Genomic DNA, 19099 nt, shown 5'->3' on the forward strand with positions numbered 1-19099 from the left:
GCGCTCAGGCACAGAATGTCCTCCACGAAGCCAGTGGCGCTCTCGTTGGGGCCCTGGGTTCGGGTTTGAAGTAGGTTTTCGGCTCTCTCTCGGCGGTGTTGGTTAAGAAATGTTGCCTTCAGCTGGCTCTTGAAAACGTCCCACGATGTCAAAGAAGGCTCGTGATTTTTGTACCAGTACCTGGCACTCCCTTCAAGCGAGAAATACGCGTTTCGCAGACGCTGCTCGTCGGTCCAGCCATTGTGGCGGGCGACACGTTCGTACTGGTCAATCTAATCCTCGACGTCTTCGTAGGGTTCACCGTGGAAGGGGGCAGTCGTCCGCGGTGCGACGAGTAGATAGATGACGGCAGAAGCGGCGGGGGCTTGCGGCTGGTTGGCCATCGTCGTCTTCTTCGGCTTGGGAATGTCCAGCAGCAAACCGTACTCAGTATCCTCCCCTTGGTGCCTTGGTGTGGCGGCTGGTCCGAGTTTCAGGTTCCGCGTTGAGTGGTCTTCTCACCGGGCTTGGAATCGGACTTGCACTGTGGGCCCTTGGAGGGGAACGCTGCACGGACCATGCGGTACCCCGCACCTCCACCAAAATGTCACAAATGAACAGGCAAGGAAACAAAGAATAACTGGGGAAACTGAAGCGTTTAATGAGGCGAATTTGTGCCAAAAATCAAAAACGAAACAGAAGCTAACAGCAGAGCGTCGTGGGCGTCGAGGTCGGCGTAACAGCAGAGTCGAACGCTGGGGCAAGACAGACTCCGGCTCGCCACGCGGGGCCCGTTGTGTACACGCATGGACTTCTGGAACAACCGGCCTAGAAAATTCGGCGCGTAGAACATTCTAACATAGAACAAGCAACACCGTTTCTCGAAATTACCGGAAATCTAAATTGAAAGAATAAATACAGGACGCGTCGCTCCCAGGATTTGAACCCTGGGCCACCGCACGAGAGTCAAGTGCGGTAACCAATCGGCCACACACGCTCACGCTCGGCGACGCGCGTGGCAACAGTAAGAACGTTTGTTATTTATCTTGGCGCTAAAGGATAAGGGGAAGCCGGGGATCCCTATGTATCCTGACTCTTTGAAATGCCATAATAATCACCAGATCGGGATTCGCAATATTCTTCTATGGTAAATGCAGTCAAATGTGTCAAAATATACGAAAGCGCTAGCGCGAGCGCACCTTGAGCACCGATCAAAGCTGCCCAGATCAAAACTGTGCGAGACGCCGAGAATCTGAGACGAAGAGGACAAAGGCGCCACAAGGGCGAGCACGAGATCGCGTGTACCACGGGCCCAGTGTCTCATTTCGAACGAGGGTAGTCGCAGGGGTCGGACGCAGGTTCGTGCCCACTGGAGGCTCACGAACCGGCCAGCAGTCCCGAAGAGGAGGCCCGACGCCCTTGGCGCGCTCTGCTGACATCCAGGGGGAGTCCGCGTTCCCGTTCGGCGCCCGACGTCGCCTGCCTGCGAGGTTCCGGCCCGCTAGCAAGCAGCAGCCAGTTTGTAAGTAGACCGATGTCCTACGTCAAGACCGCCTAGGCGTTGGCATGATAGGCAGGCCCGAGTATAGTTTGTTCGATTCAGACGGCTTTCTCGGTGTCAATGGAGGATCTTCCGAATTTCCGGTTCGAGAGCCTGGTGTTCGGCGTTAGAACTTCAGGCCTTGCGCGAGGAGCAGACGACGCTCTTGTTCTTTGATTGAAAGGAGACAGTAGGGAGAGAGAAAGGCTTTTGCACCTACTCACTGATCCTCCCAATCAGAACTCGGCTCCCTGACATCGCTGGTGCTCCTTTCCCAGTTTATCTCCGTACAGCCGAGCATTCTATTCGTGAAGATAGTTTGATTGAACCACGAGAAAGAAACTGGCGTCCAATGAATTCGATCTATAGGAAATGTTCACTAGATGCCATATTTGAGTGTGGAGTTCACAGCGCATGCTCAGACCGAACTCTCACTTGTAGGCTGCTAAGACCGGCAATCCTGATGGTGTGGAATGCACGTTTCAAAAGAACTGGAAGCTCGCCATCGGCACGCGCTCAGCAGTCACGCACACAGATATGGCCGCCATCGAATACTCCCTATATCATGTAGAGCGGCGACAATCATGTGATCTACTCATACTTATAAGGGACTTTTTTTTTCGACAAATGTAGGACTACTGCGGTAATTCTTCTCTTATTACTTTTGAAGGGAGTAAATAAAGTAATTTTCTATGTTGCGCCGGATAACCTAAGTGAATTTAATTTTTGTGCGTGTAAGAGTTCAATGCATATCAGCCTGCAAGCAGTTTCAAACGTCATCTCGCATCTCTCGAGACCAACTGTCGTGGTTCCCATGTATTCTTGCAGAGAGACTTCGTCTGTCCCCGGTATTTGATAAGCGAAACCGACAGAGAAAAAGTCCAGGCCGAGCGGAGTGAATCCTTTCTCATGGAAACCGTATCTTCCAGCGGGGTAAGCGAGGGCGCCTCCATGGCGTCCCCCTCCCGAGCCCGGGGACGCAAGAGGAACAGGGCTTCCGCGACTTCGTCAAAGCGAAGAACGACGAGGCGGACCAGGAGCCGCCTGTCATCGCGCTCGAAGACCAGAGTTGCCAGCGCCACGACTAGGAGGTCCAGGGCAAGGAAGGCGACGGCAGGGAAGAGCAAGAGGCGAAGGTCTAGGCGCAGCAAGTCCGCAACTAGTCGGTCATCTCCAGCGAAGAACAGGAAAGTCAGGACGAGCAAGAAACCTGCTGCGAAAAGGAGGTCCAGAAAGCGCAACGTGGCTGGGGTGTCTGGCGTGAAAAAATCCGCTTTGAAGAGAGCGTCGCGCAACACGTAACTGTTCGGCCTTTGCAAGCTCCTGAAGATTGGTATAAAGTCAAAATTCAATCAACTCAAAGGGGTTTTCCTGGTGTCTATGGGACAGTGATATTCAAAATTAAAGTATTTATTTCTACAATACTGAACTGTGCCCTTAATTACTTGGATGGATTAAAAAGGACCATGAAACGGTGCTGAATATTCGAACTTTATTATTGGCGATTTTCACCACGGTTTTCCAAACCTACTTTTACGGCTTCGTCTTTGGACTCCCAGGCGCTGTAAATATCTGATATGCTCAAGAAGGCTGGAGAGCGAACCTGCCGCCAGAGCTTTCTCTTCTAGCCACTGGGTGCCGTCGATTTCGCATTAGTGTACAATACTCGGGCTCGGGTTTCTGCGGCATTTTAGAAGTGAAAATTGCGCGTGCACACTTTTCATTGACGTTCGAAGTGTGCGAGCGCACGGGCGCCTCTACAGCCTTAGCTTCATTGCCACAAAATGTTGGCCCTAAGTATAACTAAATATTGCATGGGAGACAAGCGATATCTCGGCAAGGAGCAAGAAACTTGATTTCCATTAAACTTTCGAACCCAAGAGTAGACTGATCATCTTTCTTTCCAGAATTTCTCTTTTACTTCATCGTTATCCGCTCAAGTCTACATGGTTCCAGACGCGTGACCAAATGGTGCTCACGCATTGGACGTGACGCGAGCACATCCGTAGGAATAGTATAGTCAGATACAAGTTAATGCGTCAGAAGCTCCGTCTTCAGCGCGAGCTTTCCGCGAGTACGAGTCCTCAATATTCTAAAGCGGAAGCGCAAACAGTCTAAAAGCTGACGGCCAGTCTAACTTCCCCCTTGTGCACTCGGAGAGACAATGGAATCTACAAGGAGACCTAGCGAGAATCCCTAAGGACCCTTCGACCTACATTCTTAGAAGAAAAAAAAGTTAATAGTGCTTACTAACTAAAACTTAGTAATCACTTGTCAGAAGATTCGCTACCTTCTTAGTAACTGCAGTTAGTAACGGTCAAGTTATACCCTACAACCAACAATCTTTGGCATTTCCCAACTGTCATTGAGCTCAACTATAGACAATTGCAAGCATGGCGCCCCACTGGTGCTTCATGCATGCAAGCACGTGCAGCGTGCGCGTGAACGTAGCTTTGGCAAGCTTATAATTGCACGCACTCGCCCGCACGAGCAGAAGCATGGCGGAGTCCAGGTGCCCTGCTTGCAATCGTCTATACTCCGTTCACCCTTAAAGGGACACTGACACCCCCCAAAATTTTTTTTTAATTTTTTGCCAGGCGCTTCATTATGGTGTCGGAGGACTACCCAATTAATATTTTGCAACAGAGTAGCGTATTTTTTTAATAAAGGCAAAAGACGCAACTGATCGAAACCGAAACCGAAACCCGACGGAGGTCGGAGAAGTGGAGAGAAGAGAGTGAGTGGCGGAAGTCACGTGGCTACACCCGACCGTGTTTTTTTTTTTTTTTCTTCTTCCCGGTAGCAGACGACATGCGGCGTACGGGAACTGTTCGCCGTGGGATTCTTTTGCAGTTACGTATGTTCCGCTCGTTGTTCTGTCCTCCAAGATGAGTTGTTTTGTACATTGAGGAGTTGGAGATGAGTGGTGAGTGCTCGTGGTGAATTTTGATCGGCTCCGAACAGAATACACCCAAGATGTTGCGTGAAGAGCTGGCTCACATTCACATGTCCTGCGTCCGAAACAGAAGTGGCATTGTGCGACAGAGTTTCCGAAAGATCAACGGGATCGGAACCAATGGCTGGCTGCAATTCCTGTAGACCATTTACGGGCACCTCGGAAAGCGGACGCTACCTGATTTATATGCTCCTTGCATTTTGTGGAAAGTGATTACATTGAGTTCGCAGGTGGCAAAAAGGAAATCCCATACCATTTAATTCAGCGACGTGTCGTCCACAACATTTGTTTCTTATTCTTTTTTTTTTTGTTTCTTCAGTGATAGTTGTAAAAAAAGAAAAGAAATGTAGACATCAAAAAACATATGAAAAAAAAAAAAAAAAAACACGTTTCACGGGGGATCGAACCCGATCCTACGGCGTGTAAAGCGGACGTCTTTCCAACTACGCTACTGGGGCATATGAAACCCAGGGGATCTCTTTCCTTAGTAATAATTCAGCCGATAAACTAAGTAGGAAAGTTTCCTACCGATCTTCCTTTAGCAAAAGCACTCCCGGGTCGAAGTCGGGATGCACCCCGCATTGGCGACATTCTCACCTTGTAAAGAAATCGTACGCGTGCATATTCAACTCGAAGTAGACACGTCGTGCTTGACGCTTGCGCGAGCGATGTCTTCAGCCACGAGAAGGGAGCGACGGCTCGGCGACGTCTTCGTGCAAATCGGCTTGGTGGTCGGGCGTGTCGTACGGGATGAAGACCAATTCTTTTGATCAGTCCCAAATTTATCTTTTAAAGGCAGACAAAATTCTCCGGTACCGCGAACGACAGTACTGAAATAGAGGTCCCACGCCCGTCGTCCGCTGCCATCGCGTCCCTGCGAGTCCCACGATACGCGAAACGACGCACGCACAGAATGCTTCCGGTTGTCTGTGAAACGTTTTTTTCAATCAACGTATTTGCAGCTTTTTAGAAGCCACAAAAAATGGGTTTCATACTTTTTTCTATTTTTAATATTGAGTGTGTGCCTTCAGTGACCCACGACTTTGATTAAATTTGGTGGTCGCGTCGATACCTTAGAAAACGGCCCGTGACCGCGGAAAAGAGAGTGAGCGAGACTCGAACCGGCCAGTTCTTGATCGGCGGTTTTCGGGCGGAAAGAAACCGAATTTCGAGCCGCAAATTCTGTTCTGCTTAGTTGAGCTCTCATATGTCACGTACAACTAAAAACCTCGGCGAGCATAAATACCCTGTCAGTGTCCCTTTAAGGTGCAACCCCGCCGTGCATGACGTTTTGGTGCTTTTTCGACGGCTTATAACTTTCTTTCTATGTATCTTACAATTATAAAGTTAGTGTCAAATTAAAGAGCAGTTTTTCAACAATGCTTTAATGTCTTGATATTAAGATTATTTTTAGTTGTTATTTAATTATTTGGCTTTTAATAGACCACAGTCTCTAATATTGAAACAATTATTTCTCGAGTAATAACGTCCCATCGTCTACGATATTTTACGTGAGCGTTCGGTTAGATGTAGTAAAATAAAAAAGTGAGCAACGAACTGTACAGATAATGTATATTTTAAAATAAAAAATAAAGTTTAAAATTGTAATATTTTATGGCGCTATAAAAACGAAATCACGTCAACTAATCAAAATAACGAGACATTTTCCAGAACTTCCGTATCGATATATTACACGTTAAGAATGTTATAAGACCTCAAACTTTTCCCATTCAGTTACTGCGAATTGCAGTTGCTTAATATAAAGTACAGATGGCGACACGTGTTCAAGAACAGCTTGATGTGTATTTTCCGTCGTGTGCCGCTTGGAACGCCACGTGAAAGACAGAAAAAGCGCCAGATGTCAGGGTGTCAGATGCCTGGATGCCCGCAGTGAGCGAGCCAGAGATGTCAGAACAACAAGCGCGAGGCTGCGGGTGCACCACAGCTACTTTTGCGCGCGTTCTACTGTGCGTCGGTACACATGCCCGACGCGATCCAAATGAAATGGGCGCCATGAAATGCATTCTGCCATTTCAGATTCCGCCACGTATGCGAAAACATTTTAATGTTTCTATCACTTGCATAAATCATTTACGATGTCAAACTATGCTCGTCGGAATGGTTCGACTATATTTTGTTTCAAAAACCACATCGGTGGCTCTTAAGTGGCAATGACATTCAAACGTCTCGGTTGCTCTCAGCCAACGTGCTGGCCGATGAATCTATATTTGTCGGGTTTAAATATCGGCCGAGGTGCCCGCAATCCGACGGAGGCCAATCTGAGATTTCGGTTGCACGTCAAAAGATCTACGGTTAGTCAAAATAAACCCGCAATAATTTTTTTTTATTTGAGCGTGTTAAATGCTGTTTGTTGGTTTGGCTTGTGAAACCCTAAGATCTGAATATTTGCTTTGCTTTACCTTAGTTCGGAGCGCAACCAACGCTACGGGCTGATGAAGCCACTGAAGCAGCGCCAAGAGCGCGAAGTTAAGCTGTTCCTTCTCTTTCTGTGCCTATGCGGTCGGGCTAAACTAGACCCACTAAATAAGCTACGCTTCATACATATATGGATGCTTAAAATGATGGTTGTCAGTTATCTGAAGCTTTATCTGAAATCACAGGAAACGCTTTTCCATCCTCCACAAATGTTTAAACAGTTGGCGACAAAGCAAAGCAATATTACGTGAGCTTCCTGACACCGAAACTATTGCTGAGGAAGTCGCACTTCTGAATCATGACGACCGGCAGTTGCATTTGATTTGTTACTAACCACCTGTAGCAATATCTAGAAAGGACGAGGCGAGGCCATGTCCGCTGGGCTCTAGACATGAAGCGCGTGTGTCGCCGGGGCTTCGTTCTTCTTTATTCCATGCCTCTTGCTACATCTCTCCTCCCCCTATAGAGGCTACAACCAGCGAATTGCGGACACAAGGGGCATACTAGCGAGGACACACATATATACATATATATACACTTAAGCACTAAAAGGAGTCACTCTGTGAACCTCTTTGGCTTTTTGATAATCCGACCGGACCTTGTTCGTACTTCGGCGCCCTTGGAAGCCGGGTCTGGCAGCGTAGTTCTTGACTCCGAGACCAGTGAGTGAGGTGCCTGCTCACTTATGTCTTTCGGCAGCGGAGCGAGATGACATTTGTTTCTCACCAGAAGTCCTTTCGGGATCTCTACGACGTACGACCTTGGTTCTGTCCTCTCTCCGACGACTTTACCAGTTGTCGCCGCATTTATCACCCAGACCGTGCTACCAAGAGGTTCGTTCAAGCGTTCACACACTGCATGTCGGCTATTATAGTTTCTCACTTGTTTCTGTTTTTCTTCCTTGTCTTTTTTTCTAAATTCCTCGTGATTGGGAAGTTTCGGAATTAACGTTGAGGGAAGAGTTGGTAGCGTTGTCCTTAATTGGCGGCCCATTAGCAGCTCTGCAGGACTGTAGCCACAGCTTCCCGGCGTTGTCCGGTAAGATAGAAGGCCAAGGTTGGGGTCATCAGACTTTTTGAGAATGTCTTTGACCACCTTTACCATCCTCTCAGCCTCTCCATTACCCTGCTGGTAATGCGGGCTGCTTGTGACATGGGTTATCTGGTACTTCGCAACAAAGTCTTGGAATAATTTTCCCGAATATTGAGGACCGTTGTCCGATCAGAGTACTTCAGGCATACCCTGACGGGAAAATATTGCTTTGAGGTGGCCAATTACCGCTTCTGATGTTGTCTGCCTCAACTTGCATACTTCTACATACCGCGAGTAGTAATCGACTACTAGGAGGTAGTGTTGTTTGTTCAGTTCGAAGAGATCTGTCGCAACGCGCTGCCACGGGCGGTCTGGAAGTTTCGATGGTATCATGGGCTCTACCCTTGGGACACGTTCCCGAATACATCTGGAACAGTTCGTGACTAGCTGTTCCAGGTGTGTGCTGAGTCCTGGCCACCAGACGGACATCTTCGAACGTTCGCGGCATTTGCTAATGCCCAAGTGTCCCTCATGAAGTTTGTCTAACACCTCCTTGCGAAGCGGCTGGGGGATGAAAAGGCGGTTCGTCCTCACTAAAAGACCGTCTTGTATGGTGAGGTTGTTTCTTTCGGAATAAAACTGTACCACTTCAGGAGCAACCTTGGCCTTTGTGGGCCATCCAGTGGTGGTATACTCCCTCAGTTTTCTTCCGACCGGGTCTTCCCGTTGCAGTGTCCGAATCTTGTCTAAGTACTCAGTTGAAGCTGGCAAGGAACCGCTGATGGCTTGTACGTACGCTTCTAGTTCCTCTCCCATAGTTCTTCCCGGCAAGTCTACCGGCGATCTGGACAGAGCATCGGCTGTACACAGCTCTTTACCAGGAACATGAGAGATCGTGAAGGAAAACCTCATGAGGCGAAGTTTAAACCGCTGTATTCGCGCCGGAATAAGGTTCAGCTCTTTTGATCCAAAGGGAGGTACCAGCGGACGGTGATCCGTCTGGACATGGAACGTAGTTCCCAAGAAAAACTTCTCAAAACGCTCGCACGCCTATGTTACGGCGTACGCCTCCTTTTCAATTTGTGCGTACCTGACCTCTGTGTCATTCAATCCTTTGGACGCGAACGCTACGGGTCGCACGTGTCCTTGTTTATCCCGTTGTAGCAGTACAGCTCCGAGGCCATACGACGAAGCGTCTGCCGAAACGATGAGTTGTTGTCCTGGATCATATAAAGTCAGAGTTGCGGCGTCTTGGATGTCTTTCTTTATTGCTTCCCAAGCACGCTGCTGCTGAACATCCCAGGCCCACTCTATGTCTCTTTTCAGCAGGTCTCGTAGGGGTTTTAGTTTTTCCGACATGTGTGGGATGAATCTACCGAATTGGTTGGCCATCCCGATGAATTGCCTTATCTCATGAACTGTGGTGGGTGGACGCATTTTAGTGATTGCATCAACCCGTTCTGGATCCGGCAGAAGTCCTTGGCTGCTGATTATGTGGCCAAGGAACTTGACAGAGGTCTTCTTAAATTCACACTTCTCGTTTAGTGTGACACCTGCTGTTTTCAGCCTTTGAAGAACTTCTTCGAGCCTGGAGTCATGTTCCTTCTCGTTTGACCCCGTCACCAGGATGTCGTCCATATGACACAGAACCCCCGGAAGGCCCTCCAAGATTTGGTTCATCTTCCTTTGGAAGTGCTCAGGTGCAGATGAAATCCCAAATGGAAGCCTTTGAAAGCAAAACCGACCAAATGGGGTGATGAAAGTTGTCAAGAGCTGTGACTCCGCCGCCAGCTTGATTTGCCAGAAGCCTGCCTTGGCGTCCAGTTTTGAATACAAAGATGTATTTGAAAGACGGCCCAAGGTTTCTTCCACTGATGGTAAGACCCGTTTCTCGCGCTCAATGTTCTTGTTGAGCTGTGTCAGATCTACACATATTCTGACATCTCCATTTGACTTAGGAACCACCACCATTCCAGAGCACCACGCGGTGGGTTCTTCTACTCGCTTTATGATCCCGTCCTTCAACATTTTTCTCAAGTGCTCCTCAACTTTTGATATCAGAGCCAAGGGTACACGACGGGACGTGTTTACTGAAATTGGTGTGGCATTATCAATTAGCTTGATCTTGTATTCCCCCTTCATTATTCCAATACCACTGAAAAGTTCCGGATATTTCTGGTGATAACCGGCAGTAGTGGGGTCGGTGACTGAATGCATGAATTTGACAAGTCCAAGTTCTGTGCTAGCTTCACGTCCAAGAAGCGGTTCGTCAAGGTTCGTGACAACATAGATGTCCTCATGTATCAGCTGTTGACCATGTTGAATCGTGGCCCGGAACTTCCCAATGACTGTTAACATCTGCCTTCCGGGTCCGAAAAGTTTGGCCGCAGTAGGCTGGAGGGTTTTGAAGCTCGATGCCGCATCCTCCGGTATGGCACTGACGTCGGCGCCTGTATCAATATTGAACTGGACGACCTTGTCATTGACCTTGAGCGGGACTCTCCAAGCCAGACCAGCAGAAGATTTAACACTTTCGAGCAGCCATTCTTCTTGATCTGTCTCCAGGTTTACTTCCTGTAAAGACTTTCTCCAATGTCCTCGTCTGCCACAGTTTAGGCACTTGGAACTGATTGCAGGACACTCGGAGTTTGTGTGCGCCAACTTGCCACATTTTCCGCAGGTAGGAGCTTTCGTGTCATTTCTTGACTCTGAATTGCGCGGAGCCTTCCATTTTTCTTGTCTTTTACCAAGGACATCGACGACCATCTCCTCTTTTTCTGTTTGCCTGTGCGCTCGGACCACTGCTTGTTGCTTGTGCACGGCTTCTTTCTGTCGAGCTCGTGTGACTGCAGCTTCTAGTGTGAGGTTGGGGTCTCTCTGCAGGCTTTCAGAAAGGGAGTCATCTGACAGTCCGACTACGAAGCGATCTCGAACCAGTTCGTCTTTCAAAACGCCGTAGTCACAATGTTTTACCAGGAGATGTAGGCTGGTTATAAACGATTCCACCGACTCTCCAGTCTCTTGCTTTCTTTGATGAAATTTCGCTCGTTCGTAGATGACGTTTCGCTTTCCCACGAAGTGATTATGAAACAAGTCCGACACTTTCTCGAAGTTTGGTTTGTCGTCGTCCGAGAGGGACGATGCCTCGAGAACGTCTTCGGTCATCTCCAAGGAAATATACAAGAGCATCTACCTGTTCGCCCTCATCGGCGTTGACGAGCTTGGAGACCTTTCGATAGCGGTTGAATCTGTTGAACCACCTTGGCCAGTCGCCTGGGTTGTGGAAATCGAACGTTGACGGTGGGGTGATGGTGTGAGCGTACATAGTTGTCCGAGATGCCGCTGCCGCCTCTTCCCCCTGGCTCGTCCCAGGGGAAGACTCTTGTGAACTGCTTAGCGTGTTCATGGTGAAACTCTGTTTTACCACCCAGCCACTTCTGACACCATGTAGCAATATCTAGAAAGGACGAGACGAGGCCATGTCCGCTGGGCTCTAGACATGAAGCGCGTGTGTCGCCGGCGCTTCGTTCTTCTTTATTCCATTTCTCTTGCTACACACCAACATGGCGGCGCCCAAAACAATATCGGGGGAAAAATTGCCGATACTCTAAGTGTAGCTCATTTGGTCTAGCTGACAGGATAAATCAAGTGCGGTGGGGGATTGTTGGCCGAGTGTGTTGTGGCACCGCAGATCTGGGATGCTATGTTGCGCTTTTTGGACTCCCAGGAGACTAGGGAGAAGGAAGTGACGTCAACGACACAGCAAACGCAGATTGGATGTTGACAGAAGAAAACAAAATCAACATCGAATCTGCATTTTCTGTGGTGTTGACGTCACTTCCTTCTCCCTAGTCTCCTGGGAGTCCAAAAAGCGCCACATAGCACCCCAAAGCACGTGGAGAAATGCTCGAGTGCGAGCTCCGTTCAAAGCACGGAGCTCCCGCTGCAGAGCGTGTAGAAACTAAATCCCCTCGATGTATTTGCGTTGGTCTTTCAAATAACCTCAAAGGTGCCAGTGCACGAGGCCCGTGTCTCGACCGGCCCTTGGACACAAATGGCGACGCAGCACTAATACATTCGAGTTGCCCGTGTGGCACGCGTGCCACACGGTCAACTCGAATGTCATTTACAACGAATGACATTCATGTGATCAACGAATCGGCTCGCGATCTGTCGCGCGTGGAACGCCCCACGCTCGGAGTGTCGCGCGCTGATTGTCCGATCCTTCAAATGTCATTCGTTGTAAATGGAATTCGAGTTGCCCTTGTGGCCCGGGCACCGTGGGCACGGGTATATAATGACTGGCCCTTGAAAGCGAATGGCGGCGGAGCGCCCGCTCGTGGCACGTGTCTTGCGCGTTTTCACAATAATGGTTGCCGGTACTTGTAAAAAACGCCTTTATCAAGGGGCTTTAGCAGGGACCCTGTGTTCAGTCGCCCATCTGCAACCTACCGTCGTGGGATCGTGTATCACATATACTGCACAATGCACGTTAAAGACCCCGAGCTAACAGTTGCACTGCACTCTTTATAACCTTCATCAGTTAACAATGTTGTCCTACGAAATTGCTGCTCTCTAAAAACACTAACGACTAATTTTGAATGCGCCGTTACATCGCACTTTTAATGTGTGTTCGCGTTCTTTGTTATTTTTATTTTTGTCCACATCTTTGATTATGTGGCTCTTACTTATAGTGAAACAGACTATAATTGTCAGACTTCTGGAAAAATATTATATAACTAGGAAAATGGCACGTAAACGTAAAAGTAAAAAAAAAAAAGGAAAAACGCATAGGCGCACTTAATCAAAATAATTGAAATAATAGAATTGATTATAATCGTGTTTTCAAAGGTTTGAGCGCCCCAAACGCTATAAAAGCGAGCTCGGTGCTTTGGATGGTGCGCTTGTTCACTGGAAGTGTAGTTCAGGACAGTATGCTCGCACTTGTATATTCCGCTTCGCTCGCAGTATAAGACCAAATACTTTATTGGTAATGTATTTAGTGAAACAAAGCTTACCTTCTGTATATGTGCAAAGCCCTCAGTGTTCACGTGATTACACGCTTGTTTATCATTATTGTTTTCGTTTCCCACAGCAATTCAGTTCGTGCTCTTTTGCGTGCTACATGAATTATTAGATGCCAAGGTAACCCAAGAGCATTCTTTTTCGCGGATTCTGATAAAAAAGAAAAAAAAAGCTTATGCAACTTGCCACGTGTGCCACAACCAATGGAAAATATTCTAAGTTTCACATATGACCGCTTGCCTGACTAAACATTGTTGTTCGTCAAGAACATTTGCGATCGTATAAAATCACGTGGGAAAAACTCGTTCTAAGCACGCGACCGTTGGCATGCAGTGAATACTCATAATCGGCGCCGAGAAGATTGATGGCCGTCAGCAGGTGGAGTGTTTCTACCAATTCAGAGTTAGAATGTTTCCTTCTTTCTGTAATTGTAAGCAATCAGGAGACAACTTACACCAAATCTGAGGGTAATAAATTACTATGAGCATTCAAACACAATGGCCTGAGCAGTATATGTGTACAAGCTTTAGCTTTTGATGCACCCTTAACTTTCGACACGCTCAACGCTAGTGTAAAACGTAGGGCTGTTTCATTCTTAATCAGCGTACCATGTGCGTGCTTACACTATATTTTATACAACGTCAAAGCCTACCCGTTTGCATCGTTTTCATTTTTGCACACCACTACTTGCGCGTGAATCACCAAATTAAGACTGGCACAGGATGTCACGAAAACAATTTTCAGGGTTGTTTTTTTACCGCAAGAAAAACAAAAAAAACTACGCATTGCCTAACGCTCATTCTCCGCCTAAAGGTAGCGCTAGGTCACAACCAGATGCCAAAGTTTCATCCCGAACGGACACCTTATTCAAAAGTTAGAAGTGATTTTCTGAACATTCCAATGGGAAAAATGGAGCCCATTTTTGGACCTGTTTTTCGTTTCTGGTGCCATAGAGCCCCATAGAGCCAAAACTCCGTCGGCCGCTATTTTCCCATTGAACGTTTCAGAAAATCACTTATAATTTTTGAAGAACGTATCGTATTGGGCTGAAACTTTGACATCTAGTTGTACCTCCAGCACTACCTATGGGCGGAGAATGAGCGTTCGGCGATGCCTAGTTTATTCTTGCGGTAAAAAGAAACCCTGTATTTTTTTCTTTTCTGACACACCGCAAGTTGCTTAAACTATGTGCAAAAGCTATTAGCAGACCCAGAATTTTTGCCTGGTCAGTCATTGCATTTATCACCGAATTCGTATTAAAATTAATAATTATTCTTTATTGCTGTGAGTTTATTTTTAACCTTGGCATTTTTTATTATGACCCCCGCACCAGTCCTACTTTGGGTTTACCAAACTCAACATCTAAACCTGAGTGTCATTTTTTGTGTTTTCCAGTCTCGTGGTTTGTGTCAAAATAAACACCCAGCTACCTAAATGAGACACCTGACCGCCCAAAAAAATTGTCTTTTCTTTTGGTAGTCAATTCCTCAAGCTCGAATTTTGGAAACCAGACTATGACGTCATCACGTTTTGCTGGAAATCCACAAAGATCCAAACACATGCACGATAAAAAGGGCCGGCCCGTTATATTTCCGCCCGCAGAGCCGAGAAAGCGACGCTCGGTCACGAACTTCTTTAAGATTCGCGTTCATTCTTGCACCAGACGGAACTTTCGCCCTGTTTTCTTGTCCTCGAAAGTGCCAGTTCATTCTCACCCCGAACGCGCGACACTCGAACCTTCTTTGCCAAACTTTCGAGATGGTGACGTGACGCACTCTAGATAAGCAGCTGCCAGCGACCTTGTCGAGTCAGTCTCGCTCTCGCTTTTTGTTACGCTGCCGAATCGCCGCCTGCTTTTCTGCTGCCTCGACGCTCTTTGTTTACTTTTTTTCTTTGTTTGAAACAAGTTTGCCGATTAAACCTTTATTTTTCAATTCACTGTTCGTCCTCTCGTCACCTTCATTCGTATCAGTATAAATATGATCACATTGTAACATGTGTAATTGGCCTCTGAAATCTCCGATTACGGCGCACAGGCAATTTTATATTTTTCAACGCGTCGGTAGTTTTGTTGTGCATGTGTCTCGCCATTTGGCTCAGGACGATTTTCGCGTTTTGTTCTGCCTACATTTGCTGGAGACGTGAGCTCGGAGCGTGGCAACTGGCCCCCTTGCACGAGAACTGGCGCAGCCGTGCGCGTTCCAAAGAAAGCTCGTGCAGAAAAAACCAAGCAAGGGACCAGGGATGTCAAATTATGGATATAGAAGAATATCCAACTGTATCGAAGCGCCACCACACACGATTTCTCGCATTGATGTACAGGCCTGGAAGGCGATCCCACCGCCATCTGTTGGTTCAGAATCACACTAACCAGGGGTGGGGTTGCACCTTAAGCTGAGACTGCAGAACTGCTACGCGTAATTTTCGACCTCTGTACATTTTCTCTTTTATGCCATCTAATCGGTTCTTTGACTTCGTTGATCCTTAGAAGGCAAGCACTAAGGCAACTGGCACGCTGCCACCGGATAGAAGAGATGCTTGATGGCACATCGTTTTCAGAGAACGATGTTTCCATCACTGCTGTGCACTGTCATGAGCAAGGTAGCCACGATCCATCTCAAGACGGCAGGCGCTCTAGCTGCTCAGTCCCCGTAAACATGGACAGCGAGACCTCTGACGATGGATTCCAAAGGGCCATCAGGAAACGCACTCGGCCAACGAGTGCCCACTCCTCTTCGAGTGTGGAAACCATCTGCACACCGAAAAAGGAAGTCAACTGCCTCACTGTCATTTTTGTGCCTGTGGCACAGGAAACCAGGCTAACAGCACTCAACAGCTTGAAAGTGTCTAATACCCTTGAGCAGCTATGCCAGGAGTGCATCATTCAGGTACGGTACAATAGCCGACTAAATCTGATTGCCGTGGACGTTCGGAATGGGCAAGCGGCACAAACTCTATTGAACACAACCGAGCTCTGCACTGTCCCAGTTCGAGCGTATTCCCCACTCTCAAGACCCACGGCTTATGGCGTTATAAAAGGAGTAGCCGTCGAAGTCACAGACGACGAAATCGCTCAACACCTTCGCACTGAAGACATATCCAGCAAGGTTGTTTATGTTCGTAGACTTGGAGGCTCCAGCACTGTAAAGATTGCATTCAGCAGCAGCAAGCTACCCAGCTACGTGCTACTAGGTCACGTTCGCCATGTCGTGTCACCTTTGAAAGACCACTACAATGCCACAACTGCAGCGGATTTGGCCACAAAAAAGTGGCTTGTCAACGTCCCAAGGCCTGCAGCCGCTGTGGAGAACACCATGACACACTGAACGCCGAATGTCAATCAGCGACAGTGAAATGCATCAACTGCCAGGGAAATCACCAAGCAACATCGCATGACTGTCCAAAATGGATTAATGAACGGAATATTCTCACGTACTCGAGGGAAAATGCAGTGGCATTCCCCGTTGCAAAATCTGCCTTGAGCCTTCAAAGTAAACAACGGGTTGATAACATTCAGCCGTTATCAAAAGAGAACATAAAAACCAAATCTGAGTCCAAAACATACAAGGCAAGCGGCACAACATACGCTTCCGTTCTCATCGGAGATCGCCGAGTAAAGTAGGCTATTAACATCTCACCGGAGAGCATTGGTCCAAGGGATCAACGAGAGACACTGCCAAGGACTCAAGCTCTCACAAAGACACCTCCTGAACGTCCACCCGGTAGACCGGCCACTGAGAAAGGGAACGACGAGACCGCGGAATCCCCCATCGCCATATCACCCCCCTGGGTTTCTATTTTTGGGACAGTTGCGAACATAACCCTTGCTATACTGTCCAAAATTGAAACATCATGGGCCCGCATAATTACTTCTGTCCTGCAGACAATGCTTCCCATTTTGGGGGCAAACTAAGGATGGCAAGAAACACTAATGTGCAATGTCATGGGCAAACAAGCTCCCCCGGACGAAACCCTTCATCACAAGTAAAGAAGAGTACCCCTCGACAAAGACAAAGTCCACCTTTCCCATCCCTTCTTCAGTGGAATGTGAACGGCTTGCGAACGCGTTTATCTGAGCTACGCCAACATCTTACAACTGAACGCTTTGATATCATTGCTCTTCAAGAAACGAATGTCGTTCTCGGGGAGGTGCGGCTCTCGCCATATGTGTTCTACCACAGTAACCCTGTAAGCATTAATGGCAGATCCCGAGTGGCTGTACTTGTTCGTGCTAATATACATCATACCCTTCTCGACGTTTCGGACTTAAGTTCGGACATTGAGGAGTATGCCGGTGTGATCGTTAGAATTGGTAGGTACGACACAACGGTTGTTTCCGCTTATATCGCGCCACGTGCTGTCTGGAATTCGAAAGCACTAGAGAAAATTCAGAAGCGAAGCAAAGGTCAGCTCATTATTTGCGGCGACTTTAACGCATACAACGAGGCATGGGGTGGCAAACTAACAGACTCCAGGGGACGACAGCTAGAAGCCACAATGACAGAGCTCCAACTCCGAGCCCTCAATGATGGGTCCTCCACGTTCCGCAGGCAAGGATGTAAACCCAGCACCATCGACTTGACATTGGTGTCACGAGGAATTTTTGCCTCGTGGACTGCGCGACCGGACACGGCAGGAAGCGATCATGTGCCAATAAGTGTAAAGCACCCAACCGCGAGTCCCAAGAACCTTAAAATATGCAAAGTGACAAACTGGGACCTATTCCGTCAATATGTTGGGTTTGCCATGAATAGTGGCAGCACTGAAGATTTAACGACCTGCATTGTGGAGTGTTTACGACTTGCCACGCGCACCGTCACAGTTCCTGTTACGCGCCCATCCCCGGATCTGGAGTGGTTAAACCTCCGAGCGGCCCGACGACCGGCACAGCGAAGGGCGCTTAGTACAGACGCCCAATGGGACTGGTCACGCTACAATCGAATTGACGCCCGATTCAGGCGCCACACGAAGCAATTGCAGCGATGGCAGTGGAGACAAGATTGTACATCCCTTGGCAGCCCAGGTGGTTACAAGCGCGCTTGGAGACTTGCCCGAGCTCTCACCGGGGCTAAGGTCCTACGGCATCCCATTGCCAGTCTTGCAATTGATACCGGTAGACCCCTTAAAGAGATAGCAGAGGTCTTAGCAGACGAATTTTCTCGACAACAAGCAGCCCCACTACCACTCCCCGAACAACTCAGAGAAATTACAGATACACCAGTCAACCCTTCTCCAGACAGAGAGGTGATGCTGGCGAACTATTCCGACTTCACCCTGACAGAGCTCACGGAAGCGCTGGGCCGATGTAAAAAAAAAAGTGCTCCGGGACCAGATGGTATAACCTACCAAGCATTTAGAAATGTGGACCCTGTCTACCACGCAGACATTCTTGAAAAGTTTAACATCATCTGGAGAACCGGCATCCATCCGAATGTGTGGAAGGAAGCCACTATAATTCCAATACTTAAACAAGGAAAGCCGGCTGCACAGCCTTCGTCTTACAGACCTGTTTCATTAACGAGCTGTGTGGGTAAAGTCCTCGAAAGAATGGTTCTTGGGCGCCTTACATGACTGTTAAATCAAACAAACGCATTTCCTCCTGAAATGGCCGGTTTTAGAGCGAAAAGGTGCACCGCAGACGTCATCGGAGACCTCGCATCAACCCTCGAGGAGGCCAAAGCTACAAAAAAAATGGTACACTGTGTCTTCCTAGACATCAGGCGAGCTTTCGACAGCTTACCTGACTATCATTCAGCGGCTACAACAACTCGGGATAGGTGGAAGGATTCTTTCCTTCATTCGGGCATTCCTTGTTGGAAGATCAATCCGTGTCAAAGTGCCTGTTGCTGTCAGCACACCTCGCCTAGTGGACCGAGGGGTTCCACAGGGCAGCGTATTAAGTCCGGTACTTTTTAACATTGCGATGGCTGCTCTTCCCGATTGCCTCCCGGCTGACCACTCCGCACTCCGAATCAGAATGGCGATATACGCAGATGATGTTGCCATCTGGTGTATCGGACCCTCAAAGAACGCAATCGGAATTCGCAATCGGCTCCAAGTGGCCCTAGACGCCAAGGCATTAATGATAGCTGAATTAGGCCTCACATTGTCGGCGGAAAAGACCGCTTCAC

The 19099-nt window shown here is 48.1% G+C and overlaps 1 pseudogene; it reads right to left on the reverse strand.

Annotated features, from left to right (window-relative positions):
• Positions 1–1356: 1356 nt before the first annotated feature.
• Positions 1357–10614, reverse strand: LOC121833798 (annotated as a pseudogene).
• Between the last annotated feature and the right edge of the window lie 8485 nt (positions 10615–19099).

Source organism: Ixodes scapularis, unplaced genomic scaffold (assembly GCF_016920785.2).
Source record: "Ixodes scapularis isolate PalLabHiFi unplaced genomic scaffold, ASM1692078v2 PGA_scaffold9__187_contigs__length_104089568, whole genome shotgun sequence".
NCBI lineage: Eukaryota > Metazoa > Arthropoda > Arachnida > Ixodida > Ixodidae > Ixodes > Ixodes scapularis.